The following is a 19,849-nucleotide window of genomic DNA, read 5'->3' as shown; positions in this document are numbered from 1 at the left end:
ATTCAGAGATATATTATCAGTTTATCACTATCAACTCTCTTGCCTAACAATTACCTAATCAAATTAAACAATAGTACACTAGAAAAAATCTTAATATAATCAATCATAATCATTCACCCATAAGAAAATAGGATATTAATGTAAAACACAAATTGATTAAATGGGCTTAATGATGATAAAACTTGGAATAGATTCGCCCAGTATATAATATTTGACACAAAATGAGATCAATCTTTTTCACAACTTCATGTTCAGAACAATAACACTTATATCTCAATGACTCTTTAAAAACAACACAAACTTGCTACACACATACTAAGGAAACCCCTCTTGCCGAAAAATACCACCCTGGTAGCCAGCCATCTTCAAAACTGTATGAAACACGAACCGCAAAACGAACCACCCCATGACCAGCCTGAACCCACCAACCTTAACTGACTCGACTCCAATGCTGAAACTCCAATGTTGAACGACACATGAACCACCTACACCAATTTTCACTGGGAATCAGAAAACAAATCACTTAAACTAAAAAACAACTGCAGCAAATATTCTAGTGAACCTTTTATAACTATATATACTAGTGGTGGCAAATGTGACCCGTTGGGTTGTATTAAAATGTATAAAATGGGTCAAAATGGGTCAAACTAAAAAAGGAAAATGATTGAAACATGTCAAAACGGGTTGGCATTTCTTAAAAGTTTTATTTTATATGAAATGAGAAAGCGGAGGAAACTTTTTATTACTTTTACTTTTTTAGTTTTTGATTTATGTTTTGAGTTATAAATGTCTTTTGAATTTTTTAGTGAGGGGTTTTTGAAATGGGTCAAATGGGTTGAGATTTCAAAAAACCCTCATTAAAAAATTCAAAAAATATAATTAAATAAAAAAAATAACTTGAAATATAAATCAAAAACTAAAAATGTAAATATACTAAAAAGTTCTCTATTTTTCACGTTCCATAAAAAAAACTCGAGAAATGTCAACCTGTTTTGACCCGTTTTAATCATTTTTTTTAGTTTGACCCATTCTAACCCATTATATACATTTTAATACAACCCATGGGTCACATTTGTCACCCCTAAATATACAAATATTTATCGTTGCATAGTGCATTTTCAACCCGTTATTAACCCCGACAATCTTCAAACATAAAAACTTTAACGTTACACAGCTATACCAATATGGTCTGTATTTATCGTTATCTGAGTTAAACAGGCAAGCGGGATGACTCTTTTTTTAAACATAAGTTATATGTCAATTTCGATAACTGGTATAATTGTTGTTGGATTTGCATGTTGAATCACAAACTTCAAGCATGTGAAAATATATATCAAATAAACAAACTAAAAAGTAAAAACCACAGCATATAATAAAAACAAAGTATGTTACCTGAACACGACTGTTTTCAAACAATGGCAAGATTGTAGGCGGTGCAGAGCTGAAGAAGTGCAGCTTGATTAGCAGGGCTAACATATCTGGCTATAACCGGTGGGAATCTCCCACGATACTGAGCAGAAAGATTTGCCAACGAAGCAACCAAAAAGTGTTTCGGGTCCTTAATATCCTTCAACGGATCTTCTTCCTTTTTACCAGCATTGTGAAGACGAACAAAAGTAGCTTGGTAGCCAGTCGCTTCGCCAAAATCAGGAACTTCAGGTTCATCCTCGATTCTTTGTTCTTCAGGCTGTGAAAGAAGTGTAAGAATGCTATCGAGCAGCTTACCCCATAACTGTTCAGCAGCGGGATCCAACAGTAAAGGTGATTCACAAAGTAGTTTAGTTGATGCAACTGCACTCAGCTTGACCTCTGTATACCCGGTTATGGTTTTAAGATTAGGTATCCAAATCTGATCCAAAATCATGTGAAACAAATTCGGCTGAACGGAGTTAATCGAGTCGACGAGAGCTTGTATACCATGCTTGACCAGAAAGAGAGACATGAGTATAATAAGACATCGAACAAGTCTTGGTGTTTTACTGTTCTGCAGGCGAGTAAACAGCGAAGACCAGATGTGACTCATGTATTCCTTCAAGACATCATATCCAAGATTTTCAATAATTGGGTTGAGTACATGAAACCCGTGTTCCTCTGTGCTTGGTTTGTTAACGAGCTTGTTGAATATTCCAAGAACGTTTCTTAATCTCCCGTCCCGATTAAGCTCATTGGGAGCTTGTTGCAGAAACGATTGAAGCAAACGAACAAGAGCCGGGACGTTTGCAGACTTATCCCACAAATCAGGTGTTAACAGGACGTCAAATATCTTCATGTAATGATCTGGGACCGGAGGTCGGTTCAAATCCACAAGTTGAGCTAACAACTGGAAGGCGTATGGAAAGAACTCTGATACATCTTTACTCAAAATCATCTGAAGGATGGGTAACAAACACCCTTCAAAAGCGGGAACAAGAGACGGGTTCTTTTCACACGCTCTTCTAACAAGGGTAGCAATAGCCTCAAATAAACAATGGTTAAAAACAGGATTTTTAGGGTTTTGACAAACCCGGTTTAGAACCGTTGTAAGCCCGGTAATGCACGGTGAAGCTACCTCAGGAGATATATCCGCAATCTGTAAAACCCGCATAATACACCTCATAATATACTGATTCTCCTCTGATTCAGGCTTCCCCAATGCCCCAAAAAGATTCGTCATCAAATCTAGCAGAATCGGACCAATGTCCATTGATGTATATCTTGGTTGTACACCATTATCTTTGACAAGCAAAAGCTTTTCAATACAGCTAGCAGCATAAGAATGAACCACGTTATTGTCCGACGTAAGAAAACGCACCACATCACCGACATAAGACAAGGCAGCCGATTTAGGAATCAGAGCCCGAAACATTGTAAAAAACTTCAACGCACCCGCTTTCAACATCGGCAAATCATTCACGTCTTTACCCTTCAACTCAGGCACGATTTCCGATTCAAAGAACGTTCCAATGTCTACAAGATCAGTCGAGACTGAAGTACCGCCTGCCTTTTTAGTTGCAAGAGAGACAACCAAGTAAATAGCACAATCTTTATACTTCCAATTCGCAGCAGGGTTTTGTTTAAACATCGCTAAACAAGCGTTAATCTGCGCCGAGACCTGTTGTGTAATCTTATCCTTATAATTCCCCGCAATACCCTTAAGAAGCTCACACGCAATCCGTCGTCTCGTATCCAAATCACTCCCTTCCATATCCCGCCTAATAAACTCAACATAATTCATCTCAAACAACTCCTCGTCCTCATCCCGTAACATCACATTCGGAATCACAATCCGCTGCGTAATCTGCTGCAATATCTCATCTCCAGCAAACAAACCATGATGCACACTCGTACTAACTATCGTCAAAAACTTAATCCCAGTCACCGTCAACCGCTCCCTACTCGGACTCTCCGAAGCCGCCACAAGTAACCCCCAAACCGCCTCTACAAACCCACTCAAATACCTCTGAAACAACTCCTCTTCCTTCTCCATATAATGACTAATATTCTCACAAACCGCCGCTCTCAACTCATCCACAACCGCAAGCCCATCCGCCCCACTCGCCTCCACAACCGGATACCCAGCAAGATACCCCTTAAAAACACCCATCCACTTATCCGCATTATCCTCAAAAAACTCCGGTAAATCCAAAAAATTCAACGAGTAAAATATCCTACAACATAACCTTTCCCCTTCAATCAACAAACGCAAACTCGCAACATCATTACCCGCCGCATTCACCTTATTCAACAAACTTTCCACAGTCGCCAACAACGGCGCGGCAAAATTATCCAAACAGTATTTCAAATCTAGCAATATCGGATCACTTTTATACTGATACCTAAACTTCTTAAACAACGAATTAACCGTAGCGAGAATACCGTTAACCGAAACAAAGTCATTTGAGTTTAAAGCGGTTTCGAGGCTCGATTTAAGCTGCGGGAGGAGTTCGGGCCATAATTTGGGGAAATCGTGGTTACCGATAACTGACAGGGCTTCGCTAACCTGCGCTTGGATTATGGGAGTGGAGGATAACATGACTGGGACGATTAGGTTTTTAATTTGTACCTTTTCGGGATCGGTTATTGGAGTGTGTGACGATGATGGTGACGTAATCCAGCGGGATTTGACGTGGTTTTTGAAGTTGACGGCGGCGGAGTGAGGGATCTGAGGGTCGAGGTTTGGTTGGGCGAGGAGGCGGAGGACGACTAAGGCGTAGTTGACGGCGTCGGCGAGGGTGGCGAGGGTGGATTCGGCGTGGCGGCGGGGTTCAGGGAGAGGTGAGAGGGTGTTGCGGAAGGATTCAGAAAGAAGGTTTAGGGTTTGTTCGTTCCACTCCATTGTTATTGTTATTGTTAGGGTTTTGAGTATTGAGAGTGAACGAACAAGTAGTGCGTGAGAACGACAGCGTGTTTGGGATTTTGAAATGTTGAAATAGGATGGGAGAGTGTGGGCTTTAAACTTTAAAGCCCGAAAAGCGTACCCAAAGACATTTTTTAGAGAGATCCTTCTCAAGTTCTCATACGTTAAAAATGCAAACTATTTGACCTATAATGTTTGATAAAATGAATCATTACCTGTCTAGTTAGCATTTATAGAATTAGTTGTGTAAAACTATAAATAATACGGAGTAATGATAAAAGCGAGATGATCTGATTTTCCTTGTAACTTTTGGTTTTTAAAACTATGAAGTGATGACAACAACAGTGAGGAAACGCATAACCTCCTAGGCTCCGACAACAAATAACAGGGAGGCGGCCGGATGAATTAGTGAGAGAACGGTGGAAACAATAGCGTTAATAACAACGCTGAGTTATAGTGATGATGATGATGATGAGCCACAGTAAAACAACGCTGAGTCATAACACAGGTGTCAGTCAAGTAGAGGATAGTTTCATGAATAGTAGAAACCGTGAGACTGACATATTTTAGTTTTTAGTATATATATAATATCTACTATAAACGCACTTACATTAATAAAAATTGTAAAATGAATACTTTAAATACTAACAAATAATAATAAGTTATAAGTAATTCAATATAGTATGTCTGTTTTTATAGTTTTTTAGAAGAAAATTGAATTAGAATAGAACCATAACAAAGGTGGCTCTATTTGTTAAAAAAAACTATAGAAACTCATGAATGATCCAATTCTTTCTCAATAAAAACAAAAATACAAATAACGTGTGACTTCACGGTCCCAGCTTAATGTACAATCACTATCTCTAATGTTGTACCTATAACTTTAAATCATGTACCATAAAAGTCAAAAAAGATGAAAAAAAAAATTAGTTGTCACATTGCAAAACGCATGTTGGCTTGACCAATCAAAGCAACAAATCGAACAATACTGATGTTCGTGACTAAAACGTTGCTAGCTAAATACAGAATTAATTTATATTCATCGATAAATACATGTTTTAATAAGAAAAAAAATCATGTTTCTAGCTAGCCATATGTATATGGGACCAAAATAGATCCGTAGAGGAAGGAATAAAGATTATAAACCGCAAACTAATATATACAATCAAAACACAAGGACTGCAAATGCAATATGCTCAAAGATTCCTTAAGTCCTCACCAAGGTCTAATAATGTAACACAGCTAAACTTTGAGGACTAAAAATATAAATTATAGCCTGCAGAACAAAAATAAATAAAAATAAAAACATAAGGTTCTACCGAGACTTGAACTCGGGTTACTGGATTCAGAGTCCAATGTCCAGACCATAGAACCAATCTGTAACCTATTTAGATAATAATATTTATTAAAGTACTAAAACCAAGGAGTTGGCATGGAAATCTCAGCTTTTGGGACTTACGACCGAATTTATTTATTTGTTTTTTAGCATTGGCTATTAAAAAACTTAATTGTCAAAAAATAAGTTTTGTCTCACAACATGATACTATTCATGGATTGTACCATGACTTATACATAGTGTACGAAAGAATCTTAATAAATTGTATTCGTAACATACTTAACCGATCGATTTATTTGAAATTATATAATTATTTTTAAAATGCATAATTAATTTAAAAATAAACACTAATCGTATGAATATGCGACCATATTGTTTTTACGAATCCGGTGAACCACAGTGTTTTATATCTCTGCGGTTTCTTTATCTCAGAATCCAGTACAACATTAAAGAACAAATCATGAGAAATTGATATTCATTTCAATCGTATTTGTAGAAAAATATGGGTACAGGCTACAAAGTGGTTGTATTTTTCGTCAGTTCTCACCTCAGCTCTCGATTGTGTTATTTTCTAATTTCTAAATAGGATCATGGGTCATGGTTTTCTGGCTTGATGCATCTGTTGTATGCATTAAAACTACAGTTCATTGAAGCCCTACGCCGTCTTCCGTCACAGACACACACATAAGCAAGACTTCTTTCTTCGGTGATCTAACTTGTGGTCACAAGTCCACAACCCGCGAGCCCTACTCGTGAGATTGACGACGGTATTCACATGGTCACGCTAGTACCCGGAAGGGGTGCACGAATAGTACCCCGTCCACCTTAATTTTACGGGAAAATTCCTAAATAGCCCCTTTATAGAAAGTGATTCTTAGTTTGTCCCTTCTAATTAAAGTTTCCATTTCTGTCCCACACCTATATCATTGCAAGACATTGTGTTAGGAAATACAGCCGATGAGTTAGTAAACCGATAACGACTCATGGGGGTGGAATACATATGGTTGACGATGTGTAAAGTGTTAACCTATGGTTGACGCTGCGTTAAGTGTTAATTTATGGTTGACGATGCGTTAAGTATTAAACTTAACGCATCGTCAACCATAAATTAACACTTAACACATCTTTGACTATATGTTTGGAGGCCTAACACATCGTTGGTCATGCGTTTGGAGGTCTAACACATCGTTGACTTTGTATATGTGTTAGCAAATTCGTCGACAGGCTACTTAACACATCGTCGGCGATGCGTTAAAGAGTGACAAATTTGTAAAAACAATTATAAGGAGACATATTTGAAATATCTCACATTTAAAGAGTTATATGAAATTTTTTCTTAATTTTACATTTATGACTTTATTTTTTATTTTATCCAAAATTTATAAAGATTTTTGTTTTATATTGATGATAGTACAGCTTTCGATATCTACTATGTATATTCTTTTTTACTTTTTCATTATTGCAAATTTGCAAATGCTTTTACGCTTTTCAGTTTTCACTACCTAGCTTTGAATTATTTTTTTTGACATATAGAATAGGACCATTAAATTCAATATGGATGGCCTATTTATAAAATATACAAACATATTAAAAACCAAACAAAATCGTGGAATTGGAATTAATTTAACCTTGACCGGTATTCAAACACACTATCTAAATAACTAAAACAAAAATCAACGTTTGTTTTGTTTTACACACGCCAAATGTTTTGTTTGATCACTTTTTCCTACCCATTGTTTTTATGTTGGTAAGCATGTGGTATAAAGTTCAAATATATTGATCTAAATCAAGTAGGTGATATATAAACATCAATAGAAAACATCTTTGAAAACCATGCATTATATTTGCGAAGCTAAATAGTTTTTCAAAAACTATAACATGTGGTTCGCAAGGCCGGCCATGGCATATGGTAGGGTAGTCGACGACCATAGGCCCGACTACCCGCTAGGCCCGGATTTTTTTTTTAATTTAAATTATATATATTTTTATAAAAAAACTATATCTATACTTAATGTTTTATCAAAAATACATAACAACTAACTTGGTCTAGTGGTAAAGGGGTATAACTTTCAACCAAAAGGTTTTGGGTTCTAGTCTCATTAGAGACATGTTTTAGCCTATTTTTACACATTAGTTTTTAAACAACCCAAACCATAACCAAGGAAGTCAATTTAAATATTAAATTGTTTAAACAAAAAAAAAATACTATTTTTACTTTAGGCCCAAAATATTTTTCGCCTTCGGCCCCAATTTTTTTTTTTCCAGTTTTCAGAGCCGCCCCTGGTGGTTCGGACAATGCCCTTATGCATGGCAGCATGGGCTCGTCCTGTTGTTTCAACTCCATCCGATCCATCTTCACCTTAGTGACAAGCAAGGCCACGACCACGAGTAGCCTCCACAGTTAGTTTTATAAGTAAAAATGAAGTTCAACATTAAGTTTTATACGTCTATAGAAATATGATGTTTTTATATGTGTATATTTCTAATGCAACATTAAGTTATAAATCTTTTATGATCCTAGTCACCTGTATCTATGCTTATGTTGTAGATTTAAGCTTCAATTTCTGTTGGCATCATGTTATTGGGCATTTGGGCTAGGATCACAAAACAGACTTCTACGCTAAATATCTAAATTTTGACCTTTTTTGTGTTTGTTTTTCGTGTCAGATTTCGATTTTACAAGTGCACGTAGACAATTTCATTATCCAATGTGACATAACTGGTCCTTAAAGTTCCATAGTTTGGATATTGAACATTTAAGCTCAATCTTTGCACTTTTTAGCCTTAAATTCAATACAGTTTAAAACATTTTGGTTTAATTTTCAATAACTTTAAATTGAACATATAGCAATTGCCAACACATTACAAACATGAATTTATAATTATCTTCATAAAACAAAATATTCGTTATAATATAATAACAAAATTTTATACATTGCGTAATCATTTAACTTTATACGTAACTTTTAATTTTTGTAGGCAATTATCACTTCAATCTTTATATGTTAATCTACCCTTATACAAACAAAAATAAATAAATTAATGAATCCCATTTCCCGTGTGTTACAAGTCTCATTTAGCAAAGGCAAATTAATGATTTAGAATGGAAGTATAAAATATTTGTGTTTTCGAGTTTTCTAATGGAAGTGGAAAGAGAATAAATAAAAGCTTTTAATATCTTTTCATCCGAACTTTTCTTTTTAATATTGACGTATTTGAAGAGAGTAAAATCAATTCCTAATTTCCTTCAAAATTCTTTTAACTTATTTTCCTTTTTTTATTTTCCAAACTCAAGATCACGAAACTAAATAATAATTAATAACTTTCCATTTCTCTCACTTTCCGTTCCCTAAATTTCATTTTTTCCTCGTTTATTAATCTCCGGGATAGCGTGTACACGTAAAATCTGTAATAGTAGAAAGTCTGAGTTCTTCAATGAAGACTCAGTTTTAATCCTTACAGGCAACACTTTTGAAAGAACATGAGTGACTCAATAAGAAAAGACCAGATTTTTGTAATCTTCGGGTTGATCAGAGAGCGTCCGGGTTTTACCATAAGTGGGTTTCCCTTGAAACTGATGATAACTTGGAAGCTCTTAGAGCATTCTCAATCCGTTCCCTTAAATAATGTGAGGGAGACATGTAAATTATATGATATGGTTATGAGTGGTTGTGAGTAGATAAGAGAAAAAAATGTTATATGAGAAAGTTAAATTTGAGGATTCATTGCACATACCGTATAATTTTTTAATACTTTTTGAAAATGACTGTGAGTAGAAGAGAGCGAAAATATAATGATAAAGGTATATAATGTATTATTTAATTAAACACGAGATAGAAAATAAAATGATTTTTAATGTAGCTATATGATATATACGGTAGAGAATGGGTTGAGAATCCCATACAAGATACCTAGCAAATTCTTTGTTTAGTAGCCGTTAATTTTATTTTTAAACAAATGAAATTATAAAACACACATATATTTGTCCAACAAGACATTTGGGCCCAACAAAACATAAAACCACTACCAAGGAATCATTCTAGAATCTACACTACAAAAGCAAAGAATCCATCCATTCATTCATTCAATTATTCATTCCTACAACCACCTCATAACCCTCAACACATTCCATAATTAGTAAAAACCCAAACCCAAATGGAATCATCAAACCACCAAGCCTGCGGCATATTATCTTGCGACAAACTCGACCGCGTCGCTAAGTGGATCGGACACAGCGTGGCTTCAGCCTTCTTCACCTCTTTAGAACGATGTTCATGCATCAACCTCAGCACATCGCATGATGAATTCGATGGAGATGATGATTTTGATGATGAAGAAGCTAAGGATCGTCCGCTTATGCTTACGAAACCCATGATGTTTGTTGACCAGTCAAACCATGAGTCTGATAAGCTTTCGCATGTGTAATTCACTGATTGTTGTTTTATGTTTGTGTTAACTGATTTTATTATTATTATGATTATTATTATTGTTATTATTATTATTATTATTATTATTATTATTATTAAGGTTTGGATGATTTAATTGAGGTTAGTGTGTGTGTTTTGTGGAGTGAAAAATTTTGGTTTTTTTTGAATGAGTTTATGAATGCATACAACTATACACAATATGCATCCTCATTGTGACTTATAAACGGGTGTGAGCGGGCCGAGTCGATTGATAAATGGCTCGAAACCTTAATGAGTGTGAGTTAAGTCTGAGCCTCAAATAATATTTATTTAGTTATTGAGTCCAAGCTCAAGCCTGTCTTGTATGGGAAGATTGCCTAGGTTCATGGAGCCTGAACGAGCTGTTTTTAAGTTTTTACTTTTTTGGATTTTTATCATTCTAGAGCCGAGTCGAGTTTTGGCTCGTTTAAGTAGCTGCACATGAGCTTGAACTAAGCCTAGGTTTGTTTAAGGGTTTTTTTTTCACAAAATATATAAATAATTTAAAGGTGTATAAATTAATTAATACATAATAAACGAGTCTAGTTTGTGCTTTAGAAAAAAAAAGCTTGAAACAAGCCGAGTTTAATCTAAAGCGTTAGAAAAAAACTCGAGCTCTTGAATGTTATATGAATATATACATAGTTAATTGCAAACTGTTGCCTCTTTTATCACATATTTCTGCAAGAAAAATCTTGTTATTTGCCGTGAAAAACCTATATTTTTTTTTTGAACAACGACTTTCATAGTGGTTGAATATTCAGCCACCGCTCTCGGAGAGAGCCCCAACCGCTCTACTCGGGCCAAGACTATGTTGTCTTAACCGGGCCCACGCTTGGCATTCAAGTTTGGCTAGGCGTTCTACGAGAAAATTTCGAGTCCCTTGCCACTTGACAGGAGTTGTCCGCCCACAAGAGCAAGCTCTCTAAGAATGAACACTCTAATAGAAAACTTGTGAAAAACCTAGTTAAATAGTACACATAGATCATTACGCAATTTGCGTATTAGGTGCATTCAATACAGATGCCACAAATTTTAAAGGTTTTTAATAGATTTAATAATTATTAATGATAATTTGATTTGACGTGTGACCTAAGATAATAACTTATAACTGATCCATTAACTAATATATATTTTTTTTGAACGCCTAATAAAAGCAAATTTTATTAAAACACATCTATTACGAAATAAACATGACTAGCAAGAAACTAGTCCAACATCACAACGAGCAAACACCAAAAATACTATTCTACTACACTTTAAATCTACTCAAATCCTCCCAAGACAATTGAGACCCTCCCGATCTATTTTTAACCCAAAAGATAACTTAGCCCTTTTAATGTCACTCGCTACATTATCCACTGTAATCGCCATACCATGTTTTATCTTTGCCCTCCACCAAAACCACATCTCTACAAAGTAACAAAAGTTGCCTCAAATCCCCCCCCCCCCCCCCCCCGACAAAGTGGACCTTGGCACCCTCAACCAGTTCCATATGCTACAAATTATACCATCCACCATAGGTCCATAACTAACTGATCAGACACCGTGCACCCTTTGTATCGTTTGTCCATTCTATTAACTAATGGATATTAATCATGATTTTCAGAATTTTGAATCCTGGTGTTTGGGTTTTTTGGGAAAAAAGGACCATATTTCGAAAACCAACTATCGGGCCATAGCTGATAGGATTGGAAATTGATATATCACTTTTCCACCAAGCCAATATGCTAAATGTCTTAAAATTTTGTGTACCTACATGGTATAAAAAGTCCGTCTCACTATACCTCCTGAGTTCGCTAACTTGATATAAGTATGTAATGTGAACTGGTGTACGAACCGATGGTTCGGGTCGGGCTGGAAACCGGTTTGGGTTCGGTGTTGGGTCGGTTCAGGAACCGGGTTTTTTTTCCCACCTAGTCTAATAATGATTTGGTACAACTCTTCATTCTGCCATTTGGGGCATACTCTTAGGGCCTTTTTTCAATATAGGCCCAACCAAATGGGTAGCTGTATGTGTTTTTGTGGGCCTTGAGGCAATTCTTAGCAAGTTATGGTTCAACTTTTAAGTCACTTTTAAGTTTTTATAAGTAGTTAACGGATCAACTTAAATCTACTCAATTTCCTATATATTAATTTGCAAAAAAAGAATAATAATAATAATAATAATAATAATAATAATAATAATAAAATAATAATAATTTTTCACAAGGGTGTTATTCAATTTTGCTTGATATTGTATGGTGGTTAGCAGGTGATGGGGCTATGTCATTACCATGCCACCACCGCCGACCGCCAACACCGCCCCCACCACCGCCACTACCGGCAACAACCATCGCGCCCAACACCGTCACCACCTACCACCAATTGTATTTTATCCCTTCGTCTTTTCCTACCACCATCAATGTTCTTTTTCTTAGCTTCTTCGAAGCTCAACGAATAACCCATTTCAAATTTATCTTTCTACTGTTTTAACACACTTTTGTTATAGTAACAAAAAATTTTAAAAACATATAATGTGTTCAAATCTTTCAAACAATAAAATCGAATTGTTATAACTGATCAACGAATCTAACAAACCCGGCAGGTTTATTACCACATTTTAAACAATAATTAGTAGTTAAACAAGATTATTTTATCAAAACCCGATAGCATGAAACCTTAAAGTCATAAACACATTAGCTCTAAATACTCCTAAAACTTTCACAATCAGCCAAACGTTGTAGTTGGTTTAAACTTTCAAAACTTTGTTTCATGTCAGCCTGCTGTTGACTAGACATAGAACCAACCCGACAAATCGTACGACAATTGGTAAATGGTTTCAAACCTTATCCCGATTTCAACATAGGAAAATCCCATGATTCCCATATATATTTTTTATCAAATAAATTTATTTGACATTGATCAAAATATTTATTTATTTAATATTGAACGTGGATATAAATACTCACCACAAAGTTGAGCTCTAAATATATCAAATAAATTTATTTCACAGTGATCCAAATATTTATTTATTTAATCAAATTGATTGACATGTGGATGTAAATAGTTAAATATTCACCACAAAGCTTAGCTTTTTATAATTTTACGAGACGACCAAAGTCTTTGCTTGTTCGTGGAAAGGAGTTTGTTCCATTGATCAAACTATTACAATAAAGATTAAATGATGACAACATCATAATTAATAGTTAAGTCAGCATCCATTGATCCACTGCACTAGCATTAACAGGGTTGTCATTGAGCTCTCAGGCATAGCCAAGTTAAGGGGTTTTACGAGTTGTCGGTTTCTTCCTAGAACGGGTTGGCCCCATCCTCGAGCAGTTGAGCGTCAAACTAACGATGGACGGTTGAAATCTCATATTAGGTATGGACATGCTTGGGTTACGAAGAGGTGTTCCACTAAGCCTGAATTGCCACCGTTGTTAGAAAAATAACATAATTAATAGTTATGTAAAATAGGGCTGAAAAAAAATAACCACACTTGTTGATGTTTGGATAACTTTTATATACTTTATCAATATTTTTATAAATAACATGATAAAATAGGATATTTTAGTTATCTTTAGTTTGAGTTTAATATTATTATAGGTTTTCTAAAGATGATACATGTATTATAACATGGTATATGATTTTAAACAGTTATAGCAATCATATATGATTATGTGCCGTTCAAAAAAAATAAATCATATATGATTATGTAACCGAATACATAATTAATATTTTGGTGGCTTGTTACACTTCCTATGGATATAACCCATTGTACACGAAGTAATTGTCTGCTGTGTACATATTGATTTTACAAGATTCCTGTTTTGTTGAATGTTATTCTGCAGCCAAATATGCCTTGACAAAACTAATCACACCGGACCAAGAGGGTTGAATCATGATGTTGTGATCGGATGTGGGACCCATTTGATTTCACCATGATTTACACATACAAAGACGTTTTACTTGCTTTTCTCACACACATATTCACGCGTGCACTTCATCAATGGAAAACGGGTTCGGTTATTCTTTGTACGGTATATACATACGAGAAATCACTGATATACGTACGATGGCCTGGTGTTATACAACACCAAATAGGTTTAATTTGTAAGTTACATGCGAGAAGTCATTTATAATATAGTGGAATTACACTACGATGTAATTACATAATTACACTACTTATTTCTCACAGTTAGCACATTAATTTAATTTGTACGTCAACTTTTTCCTAGGTTTATATATGTTATATAGCATTTGGTGTTTGTTTGTTTTATGGAACATGTGTATATGATGCTTAAATGATTTTCAGTCGTATCTCAAAGGGGGATTCGCCACAACTAGAGAACATTGATTTCGCCCTCAGATTGGGTTCGACCATAATAGGTTAACGATTAACTAACCAACTGTTAATGGGTAAATTAGTAATAGGTTTAATCTAGGGATGTAAAAGAGTCGAGCCCGAGCTCGATTAGGCTTGAGTTTAGCTCGTTTGACTTATGAGAGAACAAGCTCGCGCTCAGCTCGTTTCTAACTCATTTTCTTAAACTCGAGCTCGGCTCTTGAGGTGTTTCTACTTTCTAAAGCTCAAGCTTGCTCGTTTATTATTTCTAATATAATTTATATATATTTTTTAGAAAAACTTTAACGAGCGTAAGCTCGGCTTGAGCTCGAGTGCAATACCCTAAACGAGTCAAAGCTCTGCTCGCGCTCGCAGTGTAGTGCAAAGTTAACACATAGAAGATTCGAAAGAGTTAAAACTTAAAATCCCATTAAGTCAAGCCTTAACAACGTTAATGATTTTTTCATGCAAGGCTCGAGCTCGATACCTAAACAAGTTTTAATTAAAACTTGGACTCAACAAAAGCTCCATAAGTAACTCACGAACCACTCATCTCGTTTGGATGCCTACTCTAATCCCAATAAACTGCAACCCTTGATTTAAGGTACCGTATATAAAAAATGAAAAGAAAGACTTTATTATGTATAGTGATTTGAGGAATTGGAAGGGTGTTGTGTTAATTTGAAATAAAGCAAAGCAGGTGGGTGTCCGTGTCAATTTAGTCCACACACCATTATGCCCAATCCCCCACCACACTTGCTTTTGTCGGCTTCTCACTTCTATCCATCTTCTTTTTCTATCTATTATATTCCTTCAATAAAAGACAAAAACAACACTCAAAATTGATTTTTACTTATATATTTTATAAAACAATTGTAAAAATAAATAAATGTATATATTTATGAATATAGGAAGAGGACATTTAGACATTTAACTTGAAATATCCTACAAACCACTTTTTAAAAAAATACACTTTGCTTAAAAATCTATGTTTTATTTTTCTATAAGAAATATAAAGAGTGGAAGTGCATGTATGAATCTCATACGAGGTATATTAATATGTAAATTATGAGCTATGTTTATATACTTTCATGAGCTACATATAATTTTTTATATACAACATAAAAAAGTATGAAAGAAAAATAAAAATGTTAGTGTTTAAATGAGGTTTGCATGAGTTTGTACTTATTGGTTGTTATTTGAACATCCATTCTAATATATTAATTATATATTTTTATAATTTATTAAGTTATTTGAAAAAGTTTCTAGAAAATTACTTATCTTAAAGACATCAAAAAATTTTTAATAACACCTCATTTGTTGGGAGAGAAACCGGGAATTTTTTTCTATAATTGTTAATGTTAACATAAAATCGTATTCCATTAAAACATAGTATACTACTTTGAGACTCGTGTATTAAACGAGTGATATACTAATATGCCCTATGCCTCTTTCAGAAGATCTAAGTCATTGGAGCTTTGCAATTTGCATAAGAGGTAATTGTGTCGTAAAGACTATTGGTTAATTCATGAAAATAAGTTTCGTCATTTTTCACTCCCACATTAAACCTCATCCTGGTAAAAGTCACTCAAATATGTAATTGCAATTACCAACACACGCCACAAAGGCACTACCAAATTGTGTACATAAGATTGGGCTACTCCTGGTGCCCGCAATTATATTCATAATACATTTTATACACCGGTTTCTATCAAACAAGTTTTACTTCAAAACATATGCAATCATTTCATATATCTAACTTATAATAAATAGTGTATCATCACAAAGGTTTTGAAATATACAAAAGTGATGAACTTTTTACTATTTTCCAATCTATATATGAAATATTTGTCAAATGTCTAAACTTCTTTTTACGTGTTTATCTTACTTGTTCTAGCAAAATTTAGAGAGATTTATGATAGTACTGAAATCTGTTAATGGATATTATGACTATATTATGCAATTAGATTACTTTCAATAATATTGTCATAATTTTCTCTAATATTAATAGAATAACTAGGCTAGAAAACCTATATTGAAAACATGGGAAGAGCAATATCAATCAACCATTTTCCTCCACTGCATTAGAGGTCAAATATGATAGCTCAAAATTGAAAATTCTACCTTCACTAACTGTCGAAACACGAAATGAATCTGACCTGATCCATGACGATGTTTCCACGGATTTCGAGATGAACGAACCACGTCTTGATCCTCTTCTCCGGTTGCTTGAGACCTGCAATGGTTTTTCGGGGGTGTGGAGGTGACTTCTAAGAAATCTCAAAGATCTCTTGTTTACAGACACAAAAAAGTGGTGGTGGCTCTTATTGAGCATGACCCTTAATAAGGAGGTGGAGATCTCCTTATATAGAGAGCCTCATGGCCACCATCATGGTACCCTAATGGGCCTAGCCCAGTTAGGGTTACCTCCACAAAACCCCCTCAGCCCAATAACATTGTATTAGTCCATATAATAAAATAAGCCAAACATAATAAATTTAGGGTCGTAAAACCGGGTTCAGTACCATACCCCTACAAGCCCCCCAAGTCCAGCGTTGCTCATGGGCGCGCAAGCGTCTAGGTGGAGCGCTGGACTTTATGAGGTGTGTTAGGCCATGAGGCGGTTTTTTCCCTTTTCTTCGGCCTTGTCTTTATTGTCTGAGTTTTGGGAGGTTTTCTTCATGATGGTGACATGTTGCGGTCCTTATGATAATGATGGTGCCCTGGCATAAATAAGATATAGCACGCATCATAGTGGCGCGAGGCCTGATAAAAGATGGAGCGCGCATCTCGATAATAATGTAACATAACTTGCGCGCGAGGCAGCTTACGAGTTATGAGAATAATAAAGCCTGCGCGAGAGGCGACTTACGGATCTATGAGAAAAATAAAGCCTGCGCGCGAGGCGACTTACGGATCTATAAGAATAATAAAAACTGCGCGCGAGGCGACTTACGAGCTATAAGAATAATAAAGCTTGCGCGAGTTGCGTCTTACGTGCTATAATAATAATAAAGCCTGCGCGTGAGGCGACTTACGAGCTATAAGAATAATGGAGCTTGCGCGAGTTGCGGCTTACGAGCTATAATAATAATGAAGCTTGCGCGTGAGGCGACTTACGAGCTATAATAATAATGAAGCTTGCGCGTGAGGCGACTTACGAGCTATAATAATAATAAAGCCTGCGCGCATGGCGGCTTACGGATCTATAAGAATAATAAAAGCTTGCGCGCGAGGCGTCTTATGAGCTGTATGAATAATAAAGCTTGCGCGCGAGGCGTCTTACGAGCTGTAAGAATAATAACAGCTTGCGCGCGAGGCGTCTTATGAGCTGTATGAATAATAAAGCTTGCGCGCGAGGCGTCTTACGAGCTATAAGAATAATAAAGCTTGCGCGAGAGGCGACTTACGAGCTATAATAATAATGAAGCTTGCGCGTGAGGCTACTTACGAGCTATAAGAATAATAACAGCTTACGCGCGAGGCGTCTCACGAGCTGTATGAATAATAAAGCTTGCGCGCGAGGCGTCTTACGAGCTATAAGAATAATAACAGCTTGCGCGCGAGGCGTCTTACGAGCTATAAGAATAATAACAGCTTGCGCGCGAGGCGTCTTATGAGCTGTATGAGTAATAAAGCTTGCGCGCGAGGCGTCTTACGAGCTATAAGAATAATAAAGCTTGCGCGAGAGGCGACTTACGAGCTATAATAATAATGAAGCTTGCGCGTGAGGCGACTTACGAGCTATAATAATAATGAAGCTTGCGCGTGCGCGTAGACTGCGCGTCATGCGACGCGCGCAGATGTTGCATGCGCGTGCGCATAGGCTCTGGCTTTGTGTTATGCGCCACGCGCAGATGTTGCATGCGCGTGCGCGTAGACTTTATGTCCCGCGCCACGCGCAGATGTTGCGTGCGCGTGCGCGTAGACTGTGTGATATGTGTGAGCATGTGGCGCGAAGCCGTATGGGTTTATGAGGATTCCCAACCTTTAAGTTTGGCGCTTGGCCTGATGGGTTTATGAGGATTCCCAACCTTAAGTATGGCGCGTAGCCATATGGGATGTTATGAGGATTCCCAACCTTTAAGTATGGCGTGTAGCCATATGGGATATTATGAGGATCCCCAACCTTTAAGTATAGCGCGTAGCCATATGGGATATTATGAGGATTCCCGACCTTTAAGTATGGCGCGTAGCCATATGGGATATTACGAGGATTCCCAACCTTTAGGTATGGCGTGTAGCCATATGGGATATTATGAGGATTCCCGACCTTTAAGTATGGCGCTTGGCCTGATGGGTTTATGAGGATTCCCAACCTTAAGTATGGCGCGTAGCCATATAGGATATTATGAGGATTCCCGACTTTTAAGTATGGCGTGTAGCCGTATGGGATATTACGAGGATTCCCAACCTTTAAGTTTGGCGCGTAGCCATATGGGATATTATGAGGATTCCCAACCTTTAAGTTTGGCGCGTAGCCATATGGGATATTATGAGGATTCCCAACCTTAAAGTTTGGCGCGTGGCCTGATGCGCGCATGCACGGCGATGGAGTGGTGACTCGCGAGCGCGCGTGCGTGGCGGAGGTCTCTTGCGCAAAACCCACATGGTGGTTCCCGCGGCGGCACATGCATGGCTGCGAAGTGAGAATCCACGGGCGCGCGTACATGGCGGCGGGAGTCTGGTAATTTTTGGATCTGCAATTTAAGAGTTAGATCTGCAATTTTAAACCTAAAATCCAGGTCTGTAATCTAGATCTAGATCTGTAAATCAGATCTAGATAGATCTGAAGCTCGGAGCGGATTTAAAACCATCACAGATCCGGAGACTTGATCATTCGAATCAGGCAGTTTCTTTTTGCACAGATCTGGAAGCCTCTTTTAGATCTATGGATCTTTTTGAGCTTTAATAGAACAAGCCTTGAAGCCTTTTTCTGTAAACTTCCAGATCTGGGTTTTTCCTGGAGGAGATCTGACAACCGAGAGGAAGATCGAAGGGTAGTTCGTTGCCGTCCCACGGATGGCGCCAATGTCGAAACACGAAATGAATCTGACCTGATCCATGACGATGTTTCCACGGATTTCGAGATGAACGAACCACGTCTTGATCCTTTTCTCCGGTTGCTTGAGACCTGCAATGGTTTTTCGGGGGTGTGGAGGTGACTGCTAAGAAATCTCAAAGATCTCTTGTTTACAGACACAAAAAAGTGGTGGTGGCTCTTATTGAGCATGACCCTTAATAAGGAGGTGGAGATCTCCTTATATAGAGAGCCTCATAGCCACCATCATGGTACCCTAATGGGCCTAGCCCAGTTAGGGTTACCTCCACAAAACCCCCTCAGCCCAATAACATTGTATTAGTCCATATAATAAAATAAGTCAAACATAATAAATTTAGGGTCG

At 36.7% G+C, this 19,849-nt stretch overlaps 1 pseudogene across 1 annotated transcript; it reads right to left on the bottom strand.

The window, feature by feature from the left end:
• Window positions 1-172: 172 nt before the first annotated feature.
• LOC143552310 (exportin-2 pseudogene) lies at window positions 173-4,374 on the bottom strand (annotated as a pseudogene). Its single transcript, XR_013138630.1, has 2 exons — window positions 1,393-4,374; window positions 173-485 (listed from the first exon to the last, which is right to left on the bottom strand). The product of XR_013138630.1 is annotated as an exportin-2 pseudogene (transcript).
• Window positions 4,375-19,849: the final 15,475 nt, after the last annotated feature.

This window comes from Bidens hawaiensis, unplaced genomic scaffold (assembly GCF_021521415.1).
Source record: "Bidens hawaiensis isolate Kalapana, Puna unplaced genomic scaffold, B.hawaiensis_p1.1 tig00016838_1, whole genome shotgun sequence".
In the NCBI taxonomy this organism is placed as follows: domain Eukaryota; kingdom Viridiplantae; phylum Streptophyta; class Magnoliopsida; order Asterales; family Asteraceae; genus Bidens; species Bidens hawaiensis.
Note: the sequence above shows the minus strand (reverse complement) of the source record. Positions and strands in the feature narration are given on the sequence as shown.